General features: G+C 46.5%; 1 protein-coding gene and 1 non-coding gene across 6 annotated transcripts in view; one reads left to right on the top strand and one right to left on the bottom strand.

Annotated features, from left to right (window-relative positions):
- Window positions 1-22,048, top strand: part of lmo3 (LIM domain only 3) — a 93,880-nt gene that overhangs the window by 12,106 nt on the left and 59,726 nt on the right. The gene's annotated exons all lie outside the window — the stretch shown is intronic.
- On the bottom strand, window positions 5,377-5,487 carry LOC144605150 (U6 spliceosomal RNA). Its single transcript, XR_013548825.1, has one exon. It is a non-coding gene; the product is annotated as a U6 spliceosomal RNA (small nuclear RNA).

The following is a 22,048-nucleotide window of genomic DNA, read 5'->3' as shown; positions in this document are numbered from 1 at the left end:
TCTCCATTCGCCTGTCCTGATACCTGTATCGTCTTTCCCATTCAAGCCCGTTCACCCACACGCACAGCTAGCACAGAGACGCAGCGGGTAGAGCTGCTGCCTCACAGTCCCAGAAGCCCAGGTTTGATCCTGACCTCGGCTGCTGTCTGTGTGTGGAGTTTGCACCTTCTCCCTGTGACCACGTGGGTTTCCTCCAGGTGCTCCGGTTTCCTCCCACATCCCAAAGACGTGCGGGTTTGCACGTTAATTGACCCTCTGTAAATTGCCCCCTAGTGTGTAACATTTGGAAGTGGGATAACATAGAACTGGCGTGTGGGGAGGGGTCGATGGTCAGCATGGACTCGTTGGGCCGAAGGGCCTGTTTCATGCTGTATATCTCTCAACTAAACATGCAATTGATTGCCAGAAGATAAGTGAACTAACTTCTTGCGTCAGAGTTGTGTTTACATGCTGTTCTTTTAAGCCACTCGTTAACCTTAAATTCATTTTTCTTCATTGCCTTTTAAATGGAAGTGACTCAGACATTTTTCCTATCTGAAGCTTGTTAAATATATTAGTCTCTGTGAAGGCAAAATAAAAACGGTCTGTGTGTTAACTGGTCCTCGTTATATAAAGGGATTATGGATAGAAATGCAATTCTTTAGATATTGGTTATTTTTATTTCCCCACCAATCCCTCAGCCAGTGATGTCTCTGATTTTTGAAGGAGGCTTTTGGGCCCTTTGGCCACCGAGTCCGTGCTGACCATCGATCACCCGTTCACACTAGGTCTAAGTTATTTCATTTTCCCATCCACTCCCTACACACTAGGGGGCAATTTACAGAGGGCCAAATTAACCTACAAACCTGCACATCTTTGGGATGCGGGAGGAAACCGGAGCACCCGGAGGAAACCCACACGATCACAGGGAGAACGTGCGAACTCCACACACGGACAGCACCCGGGGCCGGTATCGAACTCTGGTCTCTGGCACTGTGAGGCAGCGGCTCTACCCGCTGCGCCACCGTGCCGCCCCGTAGGGTAAAGATGGTTGGTTCAATTAAGAATTGCTAATGACACCAGCACAAGCTGGCAGTGTGTTCTCCATTACCATATGTTTGATTCACTGATGCATTTCTTCCACCCGCTTGTTGTGGCATTTCAAATTCCAGCCCCCCTCCCCCTGACTCCTTACAAGTTGCACTTATTCCCACTTTGTCACACCCCCTTTTAATTTCTCCACCTGGTTCCTTGCCAGCCACAATGCTCTCCACAAAGTTCAAGGCCCGAGTGAGAGCTTTTCCTCGTGAGCAGCTTGCATGTTGCTTGCGAGCATTCAAACCTTGACCTAGCGTGACCCTCCCACTCTACACATCCCAAAGACACGTGCTTTAAAGTAAAGACAGTGCTGGAGGAAGAGTGCCACAGCGGTGGAGGAGTTGCTGCCTCGCAGCGCCAGAGACCCAGGTTCCATCCTGACTACGGGTGCTGTCTGTACGGAGTTTGTACGTTCTCCCCGTGACTACGTGTGTTTTCCCCTGGTGCTCCAACCTCCTCCCGCACTCCAAAGATGCATAGGCTTCTAGGTTAATTGGCTTTGGTAAAGATTATAAGTAGACCCTGGTGTGTCGGACAGTGCTAGTGTACGGGAATATCACTGGTCAGCATGGACTCGGTGGGCCGAAGGGCCTGTTTCAATGCCATATCTCTAAACTAAACTTAGAGGGTCAGGCAGCATCTGCGGAGGGAATGGACAGCTGATGTTTTGGGTCGGGACCCTTCAGATCCGATGAGTTCCTCCAGCATTTTGTATCTGACTCAAGATTCCAGCATCTGGGGCTTCTTGTGTCAATAGGATATTCTTTGTTGTTGTTGTTGTTGCTCTCAATCATAGTTGCGACACAACCATGAAACCTTCTGCAGCTTCTGTTGCCTCTTAAGATGGGAGCTGCCCCCTTCCAGTCCTCTATCTGAGCTTGTACAGTTTAAAAAAACCCAAGTCTGACAATCTCCAAACAGTGTATCTGTGCGCTGTGCTCTCATCAGCTGGAGAGCGGTCCTGACCTCCCATCTACCTGAAAGGGCACCTTTGAACTATCTTTAATTGGACTTTATCTTGCACTAAATGTACCGTTAATCCATGCACTGTGGACAGCTGGGATTGCAAACATGTATAGTCTTATCTCACCTAAGCAACTCGTGTGGTAATGATTATGACTAGATTGTGTGCAGCCCTCATTGTAGATGGACACAAAAAGCTGGAGTAACTCAGCGGGACAGGCAGCATCTCTGGAGAAAAGGAATGGGTGACATTTCGGGTCGAGACCCTTCTTCAGACTCGTGGTAGGGTGGGTAAACAGTGGGGTTAAACTGCACTGGGGTGTTGCAATGTAGAATTTAACCACTTAGTTTATTATTGTCACGCTTACTGAGATACAGTGAACAGTTTTTGTTGCGTGCTGTCCAGTCACACAAAAGACTGTACACGATTACAATTGGTGCACAGATAAACGGCACAACATTTGGTGCAAGATAAAGTCCGACTAAAGATAGTCCGAACACCTCCAAAGAGGTAGATAGGTGGTTAAGCCTGCACTCTAACTGATGAGTTGCCTGATAATAGCTGAGAAGAAAGTGTCCCTGAATCTGGAGGCATGTGTTTCAAACTTCTGTACCTCCTGCCTGATAGAAGAACAGTGAGTGAGAGGGGCGAGACTGGTCCTTGATTATGCTGGTGGCCTGGCTGAGGCAGCGTGAAGTGTGGACAGAATGAACGGAATGGAGGCTGGTTTGTGTTGTGGTCTGGGCTACGTCCCCAACTCTCTGCGGTTCCCTGTGGTCTTGAAGCTTGCTTCTTTGTCAGACAGGCTGTGCCTTTCATTTGGTGATGCATTGCCCCCACCCGCGAGTGTGGCATTTCAAATTAGCAGACCATCTCCCCCTGATTATTTAGCAGTTGCTCCATGCGCACTGAACTCCTGCTTGTAACACACAGTGTGAATTTCACTGCCTGGTTCAGCGCTGGATAGAGCTCTTAAGGATAGCAGAGTCAGGGGGTATGGGGAGAAGGCAGGAACGGGGTACTGATTGAGAATGATCAGCCATGATCACATTGAATGGCGGTGCTGGCTCGAAGGGCCGAATGGCCTCCTCCTGCACCTATTGTCTATTGTTCAGCACCAGCCATGGTGCCGAAACTAAATTCAAGGCCCAGGTAAGATCATTTTCATGTGAGCAGGACCTATCTTAGTTAGATCATTCGACCCTTGATACAGCCACAATCCTTCCATAACTCTCCATACACCTCACTAGTTTAGTTTGGGGATACAGCACGAAAACTGGCTCTTTGGACCATCGAGTCCATGGCAACCAGCGAACCTCGAACCTGGTGTTGGTTTGCGATCATGTGGATTTTCCCTGGGTGCTCTGGTTTCTTACGCACCAGGGACAATTTACAATTTTACTGAAGGCAATTTACCGACAAACCTGTTCGTCTTTGGAGTGTGGGAGGAAACCGAAGCACCCAGATGAAACCCACGTGGTTACGGGGCAGAATGTGCAAACTCCGTACAGGCAGCGCCCACAGTCAGGGTCGAGCTCTCTCTCGGGTCTCTGCCGCTGTAAGGCAGCAGTACTACCGCTGTGCCGCCGTGCTCAGTAGGATATGCTCTCGCAGGGACAGCTGCTTCCCCCCCCCCCCCCATTATCAGATTTCTGAACGGTCCTTCCAGAATCTAGGGAGCTGCCCCAATTCCTCAGCCCCTCAGTAGGAAGTTGGCTCGTTGTTAAGAAACAGTTTGACTGCCTCTGTCAGATTTGCCAGGAAGTTATTTGTAGAAACAAAAAACTGCAGACGTTGGTTAATACAAAAAAGGACACTGACTCCCCCTCCCATTCCCAGTCTGACCTTTCTGTCATGGGCCTCCTCCAGTGCCATAGTGAGGCCCACTGCAAATTGGAGGAACAGCACCTCATATTTCGCTTGGGCAGCTTGCAGCCCAGCGTTATGATCATCGACTTCTCCAACTTTAGATAGTTCCTCTGTCCCTCTCTTCCCCTCCTCCTTCCCTGTTCTCCCTCTATCTTACTGTCTCCACCTATATCCTTCCTTTATCCAGCCCCCCTGACATCAGTCTGAAGAAGGGTCTCGACCCAAAACGTCACCCATTCCTTCTCTCCTGAGATGCTGCCTGACCTGCTGAGTTACTCCGGCATTTTGTGAATCAATACCTTCGATTTGTACCAGCATCTGCAGTTATTTTCTTATACTGACTACAGGTGCTATCTGTGCAGAGTTTGTACGTTCTCCCCGTAATCATGTGGATTTTCCCTGGGTGCTCTGGTTTCTTCACGCACTGAGAAAACGTGCAGGTTTGTAAGTTAATTGGTGTCTGTAGAGATTGTAAATTGTCCCGAGTGTGTAGGAACGTGCTATTGTATGGGGTCAGTGTGGACTCGGTGGGCCGAAGGGCCTGGTTGTCTAAACTAAGGCACAAAGTGCTGGAGTAACTCAGCGGGTCAGGTAGCATCTCTGGAAAACTTGGATAGTAACATTTCAGGTCAGGATCCTGCTTGCTGTCTCATAATCTCTTGTCTGTGCTTGTTGTCAAAGGGATCTCTCCTCCTCCTTAGCTGTGTATTTTTGATTAAGCAAACACTAGCCCCTTGCTCGACCCCTTGAACGCCCAACAGTAAATTGTGCATTGCCAAAGGCTCTTCATATTGTTGCCTTTCAACATTTAAAAAATGGACACAAAGTGCTGGAGTAACTTAATGGGCTAGGCAGCATCTCTAGAGAACATGGATAGGTGACGTTTCAGGTCGGCCAAATGTCGCCCATTGATGTTCTCCAGAGATACTGTCTGGCCTGTTGATTTACTCCAATACTTCCTTCCAACACACTGGATTTATCTGCAGTGTTCAAATGATTTGAGGCTGGCTCTCCAATCCCCGAACACATCAACTCCACCGACACTCAGCCTAACCTGCAGTAAGTTCGAGTCCTAGCACACTCCTGTTCATGCCGTTCGATGTTGCTTTGAGGGGGAATAGCAAGCTTTTTATTTCTCACTCCCTGTTTAAATCTCTCTTGCTCCCACTAACCTTGGATCGATCCCCAACCAGCATTGATTTTGAGTTCTTGTCATCTTCAATGCCTTTCCCAAAATCTTCCAGCTCTTTATCCCGATTTCATTACTTGTCTTCCTGCAACCTTTTCATCCACCCTACCCTTTGACTCGATCTGCCTCTTGTTTTACCATAATTGTGGGTTCTTTGAAGGGTTTTTTTAAACTCTGAAGCTGATGTTTCTCTTGCCGATGTGTCTAAACAGCACCTCGCTTTTATTTATTTATTTTAAAAAAATTTAAAAATTACTTTATTTTATTTTATTTTTTTAAAATTATGGAACGCTTCACGAATTTGCGTGTCATCCTTGCGCAGGGGCCATGCTAATCTTCTCTGTATCGTTCCAATTTTAGTATACGTGCTGCTGAAGCGAGCAAGCACCTTGCTTTTAATGCCTGCATGATTGATGCGTTTTTAGAAAAACAGGCTTATCTTTTTACTCCCAAACTTTAATTTTCACACGCCTATTTCACAATAACTCCCTCTGATTTCTGTAGGGCACCACGTTGCAATGTTGTTTGTGGTACCTGCCGTGCGTTTCAGTTGCGCTCTGCTTTTTGATTTCCGCACGGCTTTTGAAGCACAATAGACAATAGGTGCAGGAGGAGGCCATTCGGCCCTTTGAGCCAGCACCGCCATTCAATGTGATCATGGCTGATCATTCTCAATCAGTACCCCGTTCCTGCCTTCTCCCCATACCCCCTGACTCTGCTATCCTTAAGAGCTCTATCCAGCTCTCTCTTGAATGCATTCAGAGAATTGGCCTCCACTGCCTTCTGAGGCAGAGAATTCCACAGATTCACAACTCTCTGACTGAAATAGTTTTTCCTCATCTCAGTTCTAAATGGCCTACCCCGTATTCTTAAACTGTGGCCCCTTGTTCTGGACTCCCCCAACATTGGGAACATGTTTCCTGCCTCTAACGTGGCCAACCCCTTAATAATCTTATACGTTTCGATAAGATCTCCTCTCATCCTTCTAAATTCCAGTGTATACCAGCCTCCCGTATAACATACAGTCTTGTGAGTCGAGAAGGAATGGTCAACTTGCTTTCACTTTATCGCTGGCGGGAGAAATGGATGGTCTGTCTTTCCCCGGGCTGCTTTACTGTTTTGAGTGGGAAAGAACTGCAGACGCTGGTTTAAATCGAAGGTCGACCCAAAGTGATGGAGTAACTCAGCGGGGCAGGCAGCATCTCTGGAGGGAAGGAATGGGTGACGATTTGGGTCGCCACCCTTCCTCAGACTGAAGAAGGGTCTCGAGCCGAGACATCACCCAGTCCTTCTTGCCAGAGATGCTGCCTGTCCCACTGAGTTACTCCGGCACTTTGTGTCTACCTTTGCTTTACTCTTTCATGTCTGAACTGAAAATTGTGCTCGACTGCATCCTTTCCAGCAAGTTCCGATCCCAGTACTCGCCTGTTTGTGCTGTTTGATATTGCACTGAGGGAGAATAGCAAGCCTTCTATTCTGGCTCGCTGTTTAAATCTCTCTCTCTCTCTCTCTCTCTCTCTCTCTCTCTCTCTCTCTCCCACACTAACCTTGCCCAGAACAATAGATAATGGCAGAGCTTGTAATAAAAATGCCCAAAGTCTACTTGATGCAGGGGCTAAGTGGGAGTGGGGGTTCTCTCTGGAAAGGGGCCTCTGGCTTGGACATGACTAGGCAGGCATCTGCTCTCGTCGGGCTGGAGCTGTGGACTCCAGGATGACCCTGGTGTGAATGCCACCATTTCCAACACTGCCTTGCATTCCCCTCCCTCTTCCATGGTACCTTCCTGGTTGCTGGAAACCCTCAGTTAAACAGCATGCAATTGATTTTGGCAACGAGCGCACTATCTGTGGAAGTGCAACTGTTACATAAGGTCGTAAGGAATAGTAGAATTAGGCCATTCGGCCCATCAAGTCTACTCCGCCATTCAATCATGGCTGATTTATCTCTCCCTCCCAACCCCATTCTCCTGCCTTCTCCCCATAACCTCTGACAACCGTACTAATCAAGAGCCGATCTATGTCTGCCTTAAAAATATCGACTGACTTGGCCTCCACAGTCTTCGGAGAACTTGCTGATCAACCCAAAGAAGCCTTGAGCTCTAGGCGCACAGAACTGCAGGTGCTGGTTTTTACTGACGATAGACACAAAGTGCTGGAGTAACTCAACGGGTCAGGCAGCACCTCTGGAGAAAAGGAACAGGTGAAGTTTCGTGATGGAACCCTTCTGACATTGCTGATCAAAACAAACAAGCCTTGAACTTTAGACATAAGGAGTTGTAGATGTAGGAATCTAGCGTAGAACACAAAGTGCTGGAGTAAGTCTGGGTTAGGCAGCATCACTGGAGAATGTGTATAGGTAACGTAGGATGCTGGTTTAAACTGAAGATAGACACACAAAGTTGGAGTAACTCAGCAGGACTGGCAGCATCTCTGGAGAAAAGGAATAGATGACAATTCGGGTCGCAAACCTTCTTTGGACTAGATTGGTGAAATTTCAGGTCGGGGCTCGTCGTATTAGATGGGTGACATTTCGGGTGGCAAACATCCTTCAGACCGAAGAAGGGTCCTGACCTGAAATGTTGCTTAGCTGTGTTTTCCAGAGATGCTGTCTGACCCGTTGAGTTACTCCAGCACTTTGTGTTTGACAAATGAGCTTGGAGGTCCACTCTCTGTCTCCTGGTTAAACTGTACTATGTGCCTTTGCCAGTCTGGAAATCAGTGCTGTTTAACCTTAACCTCACTGCTAAGTGGAGTCACTAAAGGTTCCAAGTTAATCTCCATCTGACAATTAGATTCGCGTTTATTATTGTCACGTGTACCTATGTTCAGTGAAAAGCTTTTCTTTGCATTCTATTCAATCAAATCAGATATCTATATACTAAAACTCTCGTTTGTTTGTTTGTTTGTTCCTGAACTACAGGAAAAACGGCACATGGTAGTGTGACAATTTTAGGCCCACCTTACTCACCGTCGTCCCTTTGGTGCTTATGGAAGAAGTTTCATTGAAATCGGTGTTATATTTTAAAAGTTATTCACATGTTAAAGTTTAAATCTATCTCCAAGGGAGGGAGGATGAGGGGGATGGAGTGGGGGGGAGGGGGGGTGGGGAGGGGAGGGGGGTGGGGAGGGGGTTAGTGTAGTGGGAAGGGGGTTAGTGTAGTGAGAAGGGCGTGGGAGGGGGGGAGGAGGAGTGGGGGGGGGAGGGGATGGGAGGAGGGGGTGGGAGGGGGAGGAGGGGGTGCTGCACCAATGCAGGAGAGGTTTGGGCCCAACGGGTCCATTTGGTCTAGTTACACATAAATAGAATGAAACCAAACACTAGTACAGTAGGTGGAGCAAAAGGGAAGATACCGAGTACAGAATATACTTGGCAGTACAGCGCATCAGTTCTAGAGGGAAAATGTCCAATGCACACAATTGGGTAGAGGTGTATTGGACAGTACTCCAGCTGTAGTTTCGAGATACAGCGCGGAAACAGGCCCTTCGGCCCAGCGATCCCGGCACACTCACGCTATCCTACGCACTAGGGACAATTTACAATAACACCAAGCCAATCAACTTACAATCAGAGTTTCCCGGAGAAACCCCACGCAGGTCACGGGGGGGGGAACATACAAACTCCATGCTGCAAGCACCCATAGTCAGGATCGAACCCAAGCCCCTAGCACTGTAAGGCAACAACTCTACAGCTGCGCCCTGTGGAAGGATTGTTCAAAAGTCTGGTAAACGAGGGAAAGGTGCAGATCCTAAGTCTGGTGGGGCGCACTTTCAAGCTTCTGTGTCTTCTGCCGGATGGGACCGGGGGGGGGGGGGGGTGGGGGTGGGGGTGGGGGGGAGGGGAGGAATGACCGGGGTGGGAAAGGTACTTGGCTGCTCTCCTGAGGCCACGTGGGAGTGCAGGTGGAATCAATGGTGGGGAGTCTGGTCTTGAGGAGGGTCCCAAACCAAAACATCACCTGTCCATGGTCTCCAGAGATGCTGCCTTATCGGCTGAGTTACTCCAGCACTGCCAGTATCTACAGTTCATCTTTTCTCCATTGTTGGTCTGCATGGTGGTCTACATGAATATGCTTCAAGATGCAAGAATTGGTCATGAAATATGGTTACAGCAGAGGACGTATTACGTTTGATATAAATGCAATTGAATAGTTTTGCTTGCTGAACCCGGTTCATTTTAAATGGTAATTAAACACTCTGCTGTTGAGGAACGAGGATTAAGTGATTGTACTTTGCTCGTTTGCCAGAATCTGCCTGTTCGGTTTTAATTCGAGTGTGCTGAGCGAAAGTATTCTTAATGTTTGCGTTCTTCTGAAATGGAGTTAGTGTGAAAGTAAAAATGCTGGTGTTGACAGTTGTGAGAAAAATTGTTTTCCTGTGTAAGATTCGATGCCTGTCCATTCCTTGCGAAATCGAGTGCGTGCAAAGAAGTTGTAACCCCTGATGAACACACTAACTGGTCTCCATTTCATCACTAGCCTGTGTCCACCCATCTTCCAATCAACCCCACTTGCAAATATCCACCTATCACTCCTAGACTTTGTCCCGCCCCCCCCACCTCCTTTCCAGCTTTCTCTCTTCCCCCCCCTCCCCCACTATAATTAGTCTGAAGAAGGGTCCCGAACCAAAATGTTGTTTGTCCACTCCCTCCACAGATGCTGCCCTTCCTGCTGAGTTCTTCCCTGCATCTTGTATTTTAGCCAAACGCACACAGATGGGAGCTGTGTAGATGGGACATGTTGGCCGGTGTGGGCAAGTTGGGCCAAAGGGCCTGTTTCTACACTGTAAGACTCTGACCATAACTGCTATCTAAATATTATGCTCGCCACCTAAATATTATGCGGCGAGCATAATATAGATCGCCTGGGCGAGGGTGTCTGATGTTGTGAGACCCGAATCTCCCGATGACCCCAGGTCACATCACTGAGGATGTGTCCCAGTGCATCCAGAAGATGTATCTTGCACATGCATGCATCTATAACTACACCCAGGTTGTTGCAAAATGAATTGTATTGTTTCAATCACATTTGGGGAAATGTTTCACTGGCCATACACTGTGAGGCTGGTGCTCCGTGATTTAGTTATACAGCACGGAAGCATGTCCTTTGGCCCAACTCATCCATGCCGACCAAAATGGTCTTTAACAATTCCATCCCCTGGGGAAAAATGTCTGACCGTCCACGCAATCTATGCTTCAGTCAGGTCTTCCCTCTTGAATAGGCATTGTCTGAAGAAGGGCCTCGACCGGAAACGTCACCCTGTTCCTTCTCTCCGGAGATGCTGCCTGTCCCACTGAGTAGCTCCAGCATTTTGTGTGTATCTTCGGTGTAAACCAGCACATGCAGTTCCTACCCAGACAATGGCAACGTTAGTGATTTTAAACGAAGAATACCCAGGCACAGATTGTTTGTGCACAGTGCTTTCCTGTATTTAGTTGACAATAATATATGAATCTGAAAGCATGTGCGACAGGGGATAATAAGGCAAAACCTGGTTCAACAAAGTAACCTGCTGCTTTTGGGAAAACTAGAATCGTACAGCAGGGAAACGGGGCCCTTCAGCCCAACCTGCCCATGCCGACCAAGATATCCCACTGGATCCCACAGTGTTTATTTAAAGCCTTACCTTGCATGCCTTTTTAAGAAGATTAAATACCCAGCACAAGAATTAAAATAACATGCAGGGTAAATAATTTTCTCTCCCTTATTCAAAGTTTAAAAACGATCTTAATATTTTTCTTTATTTCCCAACTGTGTATCTGCAGCTGAACCTGCTTATTGGTTTGGTTGCATGCTTGTGTTTGACGTGATGTTTGAAGGTTAGTGTTTCAGTCGCTTTTTATATTTCTAATATATATACTTGTTTCACTGCCAAAAAGAACAGCTTGATTTTGCCGTTCAGCAGCACACTGGGCTCCAGTTCCTGACCCGCGTGCTGGCCAAGGAGGCATTTATAAATTGTGAATAAATAGCATAGCACACTGTTTGAACAGTGTGCACTGTGTCGGCCAAAACAAATGTTAAGTATTCCGGAAATGTAAATTAAAATCCTTGAAATGCCATCGTGTCTTTTTGATAGATTTTTTTTTGGGGGGTAAAATATTTATTTGCTGAAATAGATCCTTTACAATATTAAGGATTTAAGTGTGCAGCTTGAAACCGCACAAAATAAATTGCACATTGGTGCTTGAGTTTTGATATTCTTTCCCCACGATCATTTTAACATTGGATTCCAAAGTGTGTTTTTATTTAAGGCCATTTTTGAAGGTTAACCTCGCAACGCAAGTATTAAAATAACATGCAAGATAAATAGTTTATCTTGCTTGTTCAAAGTTTAAGACTAAATTAGTGAGAATATGGGGCCTAATATTTCAATAAGGGACAGTTTAATATGTTTGGTAGATACAAGAAGCTGCAGACGCTGGTCGACAGAAAAAGATGCAAAGTTCTGGAGTAACTCGGCAGGTCGGGCAGCATCTCTAAAGAACACGGGTGACGTTTTTGGGTCAGTCTGAAGAAGGCTCTTGACTCAACATCACCTATCCATGTCTTCCTGAGGTGTTTCCTGACCCGCTGAGTTACTCCAGCACTTTGTTTTTAATATGTTTAGTGTTGTCATTTGTAATTTCCTTCACCTAATGTGCGATCCACTAGAAGGTTTGGTCAGTGAAAATTAACCATTTCTGTGCACTATCAAATGGAATGAATGCGTGTTTTTTCAGGGGGAGGGGGAGTATTAATTGAGATGAATGACTAGGTTTAAAATGATGCAAAACAAAATCCTCGACCACAGCCATTTATTAATTAGCAGCTCAAATCAATGCAATCTTCTGTGACTGTCATAATCCATTAACATCCTCCCAGGTAGAGTCACTAACCAGAGGCAGCAGTTGACATCCTGAGATTCTCTCTGGTTCTACATATAATGCACACTCTCCTGTATGTTTAGACTTTAGAGATAAAGCGCGGAAACAGGCCCTTCGGCCCCCTGAGTCCGCACTGACCAGCGATCACCCCGTACACTGACGTGATGGTGTTGGGTAGACTGATGGGACTGAAGGCTGATAAATCCCCAGGGCTTGATGGTCTGCATCCCAGGGTACTTAAGGAGGTGGCTCTAGAAATTGTGGACGCATTGGTAATCATTTTCAAATGTTCTATAGATTCAGGATCAGTTCCTGTGGATTGGAGGGTAGCTAATGTTATCCCACTTTTTAAGAAAGAAAGGAGGGAGGGAGAAAACAAGGAAATTATAGACCATTTAGTCTGGCATCAGTGGTGGGGAAGATGCTGGAGTCAATTATAAAAGACGAAATTGCGGAGCATTTGGATAGCAGTAACAGGATCGTTCTGAGCCAGCATGGATTTACGAAGGGGAAATCATGCTTGACTAATCGTCTGGAATTTTTTGAGGATGTAACTAGGAAAATTGACAGGGGAGAGCCGGTGGATGTGGTGTACCTCGACTTTCAGAAAGCCTTCGACAAGGTCCATCATAGGAGATTAGTGGGGAAAATTAGAGCACATGGTATTGGGGGTAGGGTACTGACATGGATAGAAAATTGGTTGGCAGACAGAAAGCAAAGAGTGGGGATAAATGGGTCCCTTTCAGAATGGCAGGCAGTGACTAGTGGGGTACCGCAAGGCTCGGTGCTGGGACCGCAGCTATTTACAATATACATTAAAGACTTGGATGAAGGGATTAAAAGTACCATTAGCAAATTTGCAGATGATACAAAGCTGGGTGGTAGTGTGAACTGTGAGGAGGATGCTATGAGGTTGCAGGGTGACTTGGACAGGTTGTGTGAGTGGGCGGATGCATGGCAGATGCAGTTTAATGTGGATAAGTGTGAGGTTATCCACTTTGGTGGTAAGAATAGGAAGGTAGATTATTATCTGAATGGTGTCAAGTTAGGAAAAGGGGATGTACAACGAGATCTGGGTGTCCTAGTGCATCAGTCACTGAAAGGAAGCATGCAGGTACAGCAGGCAGTGAAGAAAGCCAATGGAATGTTGGCCTTTGTAACCAGAGGAGTTGAGTATAGGAGCAAAGAGGTCCTTCTGCAGTTGTACAGGGCCCTAGTGAGATCGCACCTGGAGTACTGTGTGAAGTTTTGGTCTCCAAATTTGAGGAGGGATATTCTTGCTATTGAGGGCGTGCAGCTTAGGTTTACTAGGTTAATTCCCGGAATGGCGGGACTGTCATATGTTGAAAGACTGGAGCGACTAGGCTTGTATACACTGGAATTTAGAAGGATGAGAGGGGATCTTATCGAAGCATATAAGATTATTAAAGGGTTGGACACGTTAGAGGCAGGAAACATGTTCCCAATGTTGGGGGAGTCCAGAACCAGGGGCCACAGTTTAAGAATAAGGGGTAGGCCATTTAGAACGGAGATGAGGAAAAACTTTTTCAGTCAGAGAGTTGTGAATCTGTGGAATTCTCTACCTCAGAAGGCAGTGGAGGCCAATTCTCCGAAAGCATTCAAGAGAGAGTTAGATAGAGCTCTTAAGGATAGCGGAGTCAGGGGGTATGTGGAGAAGGCAGGAACGGGGTACTGATTGTGAATGATCAGCCATGATCACATTGAATGGTGGTGCTGGCTCGAAGGGCCAAATGGCCTACTCCTGCCCCTATTGTCTATTATCTATTATCCTACACAGTGGAAACAGTTTGCAGTTTTATCGAAGCCAATTACCCGACAAGCCTGTACACCTTTGGGATGTAGGAGGAGACCGGAGCACCCGGAGCAATCCCACGAGGTCACAGGGAGGACATACAAACTCTGTATCGACAGCACCGGAGGTCAGCATTGAACCTGGGTCTCTGGCGCTGTGTGGCAGTAGCTCTACCCGCTGCACCACAGTTTCCAACTGGCTTTCAAATTTGAATAGCAATGCTCTTGGTTGAGTCTGCAAGCCTGCCATCTGACCAAATTTATTTGGAGGAAGATATATCCTACACGCACACATGAAGAAAGTGCTCGACCGGAAAAATAACCTATCCCGCGTTCTCCAGTCATGCTGTCTGACCTGCTGAGTTACTCCAGCACTTTGTGTCCTTTCGTGCGTTAACCAGCATCTGCATTTCCTCGTCTGTACACTCTTACACTTTTGTACTTGGGTATGATTGTGCTACTGTGCAGTGAGATTTTTACTGAACTGCGTGTAAGTAAGAAATATCCCAGTCCATGAGTGCCAATGGCAGTAAAGTACCATTACAATCTCTGACTTAACATTGTTCCGGTTTTAATTTTTCTCAATTAAATCCGAGGCCTCTGTTCCCATAGTTACCAAGCAAGTGTTTTGCCTCTATTTTTCCATCATTTTAGCAGCAAATGATCCGATGCCTCAATTCTTTTTGTAAATGTTCAATTATGCCTTGACTCTGCTGAAATGTGTACAATATGATGTTGAAACTAAAACCTCATCACCCTCGGCAAACAATAACTTTTTTTAAAAGTTAGTTACACCAAATGTAGCCAGTCTGCTTAAATGAAAGCTAGACAGATGAATTCTGGAAATGAAATACTTCCATGACATTGCTGTTTTCCATAAGTAATATGCTTTGCTATTTGTCTCCTGGTGTGAAAGACCCTCTCCCGTGCTGAGAAACCGACTGCCTGCAACAAAACCACGCTCACTCTACTGGATTTAATGCTGCCATCACACTGCCTCCATTAGTTTATACTGATTGCTGCAAATATCAGTTCACACAAAAAAAAAATCCCTCGGCCTCCTTCAAAAATATTTGTCCATTCACAGCTCAAAGTCGTGATAGAAACTAGGGACTGCAGGCGCTGGTTTTAAACCAAAGACAGACACACAGTGCTGGAGTTACTCAGCAGGTCAGGCAGCATCTCTGGAGATAAAGGATACATGACGTTTCGGGTCAGCACCTTCTGAAGAAGGGTCACGACCCAAAACGTCGTCTTTCCACTTTTTCTCCAGAGATGCAGCCTGAACCGCTGAGCTTTATGTGTCTAACAAAGTTGTGGTTCCATTCCCATAAGGAACTGAATAACCTCTTCTGCCAAATTGTCTACTTAATTCCAATGAGCGGGTGGATATAATGGTTAATATCAGGATATATTCCTTGGTGGACACAAGGTGCTGGGATCCTGATTTATTTATTTTCCCCCCTCTGTTATCAGACTTTCAAACAGTTCTTCCACAAGCTAGGGTACTGTCCCAATCTCCCAACCTACCTCATTGCAGGCATTGGACTCTGGAACTGCAAAGCCATTCTTAGGCCATGGGCCATTCTTAGTCACGTGTGTGACCAAAAAATTTGAAAAATTGTGGAATCCATCCCTTCTAATTCTGAAAGCATTACCGGTATATTGTTTTGCACTGCATGTATGACTTGTACATGTCGAAGTTTATCGAGTGAAATTTTGTTATATGTTACGCTGGCAATGTTTGTTTCGGGTCAGAGGTCAAATATGACTGGTCAAGTGTGTGGCCTCACACGGAAGCATCTTTTTCATAACCCAGTTTTATCTTAAACACCGGTTCGATCCTGACTACGGGTGCTGCGAATTTAAAAAAAGGACATGCTTTATAGTTCTGCGGGTAGGAAAATAGCAATGAATAAGATTAATCTCTTGCAAGAATTTTTTAATGCATCACTTTATGTGATGATGTCTGGTCACGTGTGTGACATTTTGGTTCACTTTCCAAAGAATGGCCCCAATGCTGAGAACTATATTCTGCGCTCGAGTATTTTTCTCCTTGCTCTAACTTGTACTTGTGTATGGGTCGATTGTATTCATGTACAGTATTATTTGATAGGTGTCCGGACCACCGGACTCTGCCCCTCGATGTCCAGCAGCGGACACGAGGGTTCCGCTCCTGTGAGCTGTTCACAAATCCATAGGGGGGGGCCGGAGAGTTGCTAGCTTACAGCCGCAGAGACACCGGTTCGATCCTGACTACGGGTGCTGTCTGTACGTTCTCCCTGTGACCTCGTGTGTTTTCCCCGGGTCCTCCAGTTTCCTCCCACACTCCAAAGATGTAGGTTAATTGGCTTTGGTAAAGATTATAAATTGTCCCTAGTGTGTAGGATAGTGCTAGTGTACGGGGATCGCTTATCGGCACAGACTCGGTGGGCCGGGGGGATGCCTGTTTTCGCACTAACTCTAAACTAATCTAGATTTCTCTACATCAGAAATTGATTTTGCTCCATATTCTATAGTAAACCATATTCCCTTTTCCCTTTGAGAGTGGGGAAGATTCCAACAAGGGGACATAGCTTCAGAATTGAGGGACAAAGGTTTAGGGGTAACATGAGGGGGAACTTCTTTACTCAGAGGGTGGTGGCTGTATGGAATGGGCTTCCGGTGGAAGTGGTGGAGGCTGGCTCGATTTTATTATTTAAGAGTAAATTGGATAGGTATATGGATAGGAGGGGATTAGAGGGTTATGGTCTGAGTGCAGGTAGATGAGACTAGGTCAGGGAGAATGGTCGGCGTGGACTGGTAGGGCCGGACAGGCCTGTTTCCATGCTGTAGTTGTTATATGGTTATATGGTTATATTGTATCACTTAATGTATATTTGCTATAATTTCATTTCATCGAATAATCACCTAACACCAACTCATAATTAATAAGCTGACAGAATATATACTGTATCCAGCCATTAATGAACACCATCTAACATTATTACTAGGTTGAAAAATTATCTAAATGTGTGTGGTGGAATCTGCAGCCATGATATTCATAATCCAGGGAGAAGGTGTACACCTTCATTTAATCTTCCAGTTGCCTTCTGCTGTAAAGCTTATCCCATCCTTCCTTAAACTTCTTCCCAGGTAACATCTTGGTAAAACTCGAGTCCTCTTGTACCAAGGCAATGGGAACTAGGAGTGCGTGTACACAGTTCCCTGCAAGTGGCGTTACATGTAGATAGGGTTGTGAAGAAAGCTTTTGGCACACTGGCCTTCATCAGTAAGGGTACCAAATATAGAATTGGGACATTATGTTATAGTTTAGTTTAGAGAGAGTGCAGACCCAGTCTGTATCGACCAACGACCCCCCCCCCCACATTAACAGACCAGGGACAATTTACATTTATACCAAGCCAATTAACCTAGCCTTTAGAGTGTGGGGAGGAAACTAAAGATCTCAGAGTAAACCCATGCAGGTAATGGAGAAACTGTACAAACTCCCTACAGACAGCACCCATAGTCAGGATCGGACCTGGGTCATGGTACTGTAAGGCAGCAACTCTATCGCTGCACCACCTTGTACAAGGTGTTGGTGAGGCCGCATTTGGAATATTGTGTTCAGTTTTGTTCACACTGCTATTGGAAGGATGCCATTAACCTGGCAAGAGTGCACTAAAGATTTATGAGGATGCTGTCAGGACTCGAGGGCCTGAGATACTGGGAGAGGTTGGGAAGGCTAGGAGCACATTCCTTGGAGCACTGGAGGCTGAGGGGTGATCTTATAAGATCAGGTGTTGAATGCAAAGTCTTTTACCCAGAGGGATCAAAAACTATAGGACGTAAGCTTAAGATGAGAGGGGAAACATTTAATAGGAACCAGGGACAACTGGTTTCACACGGTGTAGTGGGTGTATGGAATCTGCCAGCGGAGGTAGTTGAGGCAGGTACGATAATATTAAGAGATTTGGACAGGTACACTGATGGGAAAGATTGAGGGACGGGAAGCTGGCATAGATGGGGCATCTTAGTGAGCTGGAGGAGTTGGGCTGAAGGGCCTGTTTTGTATTGTATGGCGAACAAATTAATTTGAAGTAACTGCATCATGTGATCTACTCCTGATTGTCAAGGGCCTTGCCAAATATCCTGTTGGCTCTAACTAAGGTCCAATGGAGGATTTATCATTCAAAAGCCCACAACATCCAGGAGTAACACTGTGACACGGCTGATAGTGAAGTCAATTGCCCCCAGTGTGTAGGGAGTGGATGAGAAAGTGGATAACATAGGACAAGTGTGAATGGCTGATCGATGGTCGGCACGGACTCGGTTTGTCCACGCTGTATCTTTCAATCAATCATTCTCCTGTGACTGCGTAGGCCTCCGGTGCTCCAGTTTCCTCCCTTATCCTAAAGAGACTCGCGAGTTTGTAGGTTGATCGGCCTCTGTAAATTTCCCACTAGTGCTTTGGGAGTGGATGAGAAAGTGGGTTAACACAGAACTAGTGTGAACGGGTGATCGATGGGTGGTGTGGGCCAAAGTGCCCTTATCTGCCCTGTATCTTTCAATCAATGGATTTCACAGTGCATCTTTCCCAATGTTCCCAATGTTGGGAGAGTCCAGAACCAGGGGCCACAGTCTGAGAATAAAGGGGAGGCCATTTAAAACCGAGATGAGAAAAAACTTTTTCATTGAGAGTTGTGAATTTGTGCAATTCTCTGCCACAGAAGGCAGTGGAGGCCAATTCACTGGATGAATTTAAAAGAGAGTTGGATAGAGCTCTAGGGGCTAGCGGACTCGAGGGATATGGGGAGAAGGCAGGCACGGGTTACTGATTGTGGATGATCAGCCATGATCACAATGAATGGCGGTGGCTGGCTCGAAGGGCCAAATGGCCTCCTCCTTATATTTTCCCTGTAATTTTCCGGCTTTTCCCTCAAAAACTGAGCCAGTTCTGGGAGTGAGTGGCGAGAGACGGACGAGGAAGCGTTCTATTTCAGAGCCAGGCATTGACCAGACAGACAATGCTGGCATTGACGTTAGCAGGGCTGGGTGGAGAATTGGTGGGGGTGTTGAATTTGAATTAGATATGCGCATTATAATCTCCTCTTGTCCTGGCTTTCTGACACATGATGATGAGGATGCTTCAAAGCAAAGAAAAGAACAAACCCCCCCCCAGTAATCTTCCCAAGGAATGAGCGCTTCTGCGTTGAATGTCTAGCATGTGCAGAGTGCCGATGAGAGAATTTGATGGCAGGGTGGAACCAAAAGGAGAGGAATAAAGTGGCGTTAATCACCATCTGTAGCAGCTTCACTTCTAATATTAAACCACTTTAAGTGTCACGAGAAAATACTAGTGTTTTGCTCACTGGAAAATGTCGGTAATCATGCTGCCAGCTCTTTTTCTTCTTCGGACCCTGCTGCTAAAGTGCATATACAAATGATTCTTTTCATCCGACCGCTCCAAATGGAGCTCAGAAGCCGTGATTTCCTGACATTTCCCGGCCCGCAAGGTGCATTTACATTTTGCCGTTGTGGCTTACTGGTTAAAGTAAGTCGTGGGCATCCTGCCACGAACAGGACCAGACGAGCAATGGGTTTCTGGCCACGTCGGAACTAGTTTAGGTTTAGCGTAGAGATACAGCACGGAAACAGGCCCTTCGGCCCAGCGATCTCCGTACGCCCGCATTCTCCACGCACTAGGGATAATTTACATCTCTTACCGAAGCCAATCAGCCCACAAACCTGCACGTCTTTTGAGTGTGGGACGAAAACGGAATTCCGGGAGAGCACCCACATGGTCACAAGCAGGACGTACAAACTTCACACAGACGGCGCCCGTAGTCGGGATCGAACCCGGGTGACTGGTGCTGTAAGGCAGCAGCTCTACTTCTTCGCCACTGTGCTGCCCCCCCCCCCCCCCTCGGTTAAAAATAGATTTCAACCATTATCGTAATTTTTTGTTGATGTGAAAGTGCTGATAATAGACAATAGATGCAGGAGGAGGCCATTCGGCCCTTCGAGCCAGCACCGCCATTCAATGTGATCATGGCTGATCATTCTCAATCAGTACCCCGTTCCTGCCTTCTCCCCATACCCCCTGACTCCGCTATCCTTAAGAGCTCTATCCAGCTCTCTCTTGAATGCATTCAGAGAATTGGCCTCCACTGCCTTCTGAGGCAGAGAATTCCACAGATTCACAACTCTCTGACTGAAAAAGTTTTTCCTCATCTCAGTTCTAAATGGCCTACCCCTTATTCTTAAACTGTGGCCCCTTGTTCTGGACTCGTCTTCCGTACGAATAAGCCATGGATTCCTCGGCTTCTCCAGTCGGCTTGGTTTAGGAACAGCTCCGCCCAAGACTTCAAAACATTGCTGAGATTTTTCAAAAATTGCAATCGTACAGGTTTGTAGGTTAATTGGCTCAGTGTAATTGTAAATTGTCCCTAGTTTGTGTAGGATAGTGTTGGCGTGCAGGGATTGCTGGTTGGCACAGACTCGGTGGGCCGAAAGGTCTGTTTCCATAAGATTGATACCCAAAGCTGGAGTAACTCAGCGTGACGGGCAGCATCTCTGGAGAGAAGGATTGGACGATGTTTCGGGTCGAGACCCTTCTTCAGAATAAACTTGTTTCTGTGTTGTATCCCCAAGAGGGCATGTTTCAATGCTGTGTCTCTATACTAAACTCAAAGCGTCCAAATTCTGGACTTGTTCAAGATAACTGCGATTATGGCCCATACAACATGCTTTCAGATTTATTCACAAAATGCTGGAGTAACTCAGCAGGTCAGGCAGCATCTCGAGAGAGAAGGAATGGGTGACGTTTCGGGTCGAGACCCTTCTTCAGACCCAGCAGAAAAACGATACACGATTACCATCGAGCCATTTGCAGTGTACAGTGTACATGACAAGGGGAAAACGTTTAGTGCAAGATAAAGCCAGTAAAGTCCGATCAAAGACAGTCCAAGGGTCCACGATGAGGTAGGCAGTAGTTCAGCACAGCACAGCTCTCTGCTTGGGGTAGGATGATTCAGTTGCCAGTTAACAGCCGGGAAGAAACTGTCCCTGAATGTGCAGGTGTGCATTTCCACACTTCTCTCCCTTTTGCCAGACAGAGGGAAGTAAAGGGAGTGGCCAGGGTGCGACTGGTCCTTGGTTATGCTGCTGGCCTTGCCGAGGCAGCGGGAGGTATAAATGGACTCAATGGAAGGGAGGATGGTTTGTGTATTAATTCTGAACACCCCACTAACAGCCATGTTCACAACATTATCTTCTGCCTTCCAGGTGAGACTAAGGTTCATGTGCACCTCCAATAACCTCGTCTACTGCACGTGGTTTTCCTCATGTGGCCTCCTGTACATCAGTGAGACTGAGCATAGACTAGGTGACTGTTGTCTCCTTTTTTAACCAAGACCTCCTGGAACTTCCGGTTGCTAAACATTTTAACTCCCCTTCCCATACTGACCTTTCTGTCCTCGGCCTCCTCTATTGCCATGTCCATGTGTCAATAATAAACTGAAGGTTTGTATAACATTGCCCACACACTTGAACGAAAGCTTTCAGATTGTGGCCTTGTTCAAATAGCTGCAAGATGGCTCATAAGCTTTAAGAGCCTTAAGTGTCATTTCAACATCTATTTCACCTTGTATACTGAAACCTCTAATTTCTTGTGTAGAGTCACACAGCGTGAAAACAGGCTCTTCGGCCCAACTTGCCCACACCGACCAACATGTCCCGGCTATACTAGTCCCACGTGCCTGCGATTGGCCCATATATCCCTCTAAACCTGCCGTATCCATGTACTTGTCTAACTGGTTCTTAAATGTTGGGATAGTCCCTGCCTCAACTACCTCCACCGGCAGCTCGTTCCATTCACCCATCACCCCTTGTGTGGAAAAAGTTACCCATCAGGTTCCTATTAAATCTTCCCCCCCCCCCCTCACCTTAAACCTATATCCTCTGGTTCTCGATTGGGTAAGAGACTCTGTGCGTCCACCCGATCTATCCCCCTCCTGATTTTGTACATAATGTCTGTCACCAGTACAGATAGTATTATCAAATTGGATAGCGAAACAAAGCTTTTCACCGCACCTCAGTTCATGTGACAATGATAATAAACCTAAACCTAAACAAAACTTACGAGAATGGGATTTGCACAGGTGTGCACAAGGTTTTATCTTCCATATCATATCATATCATATATATACAGCCGGAAACAGGCCTTTTCGGCCCACCAAGTCCGTGCCGCCCAGTGATCCCCGTACATTAACACTATCCTACACCCACTAGGG

This window comes from Rhinoraja longicauda, chromosome 23, assembly GCF_053455715.1.
Source record: "Rhinoraja longicauda isolate Sanriku21f chromosome 23, sRhiLon1.1, whole genome shotgun sequence".
In the NCBI taxonomy this organism is placed as follows: Eukaryota; Metazoa; Chordata; class Chondrichthyes; order Rajiformes; family Arhynchobatidae; genus Rhinoraja; species Rhinoraja longicauda.
This window is presented reverse-complemented; position numbering and strand designations above follow the sequence as displayed.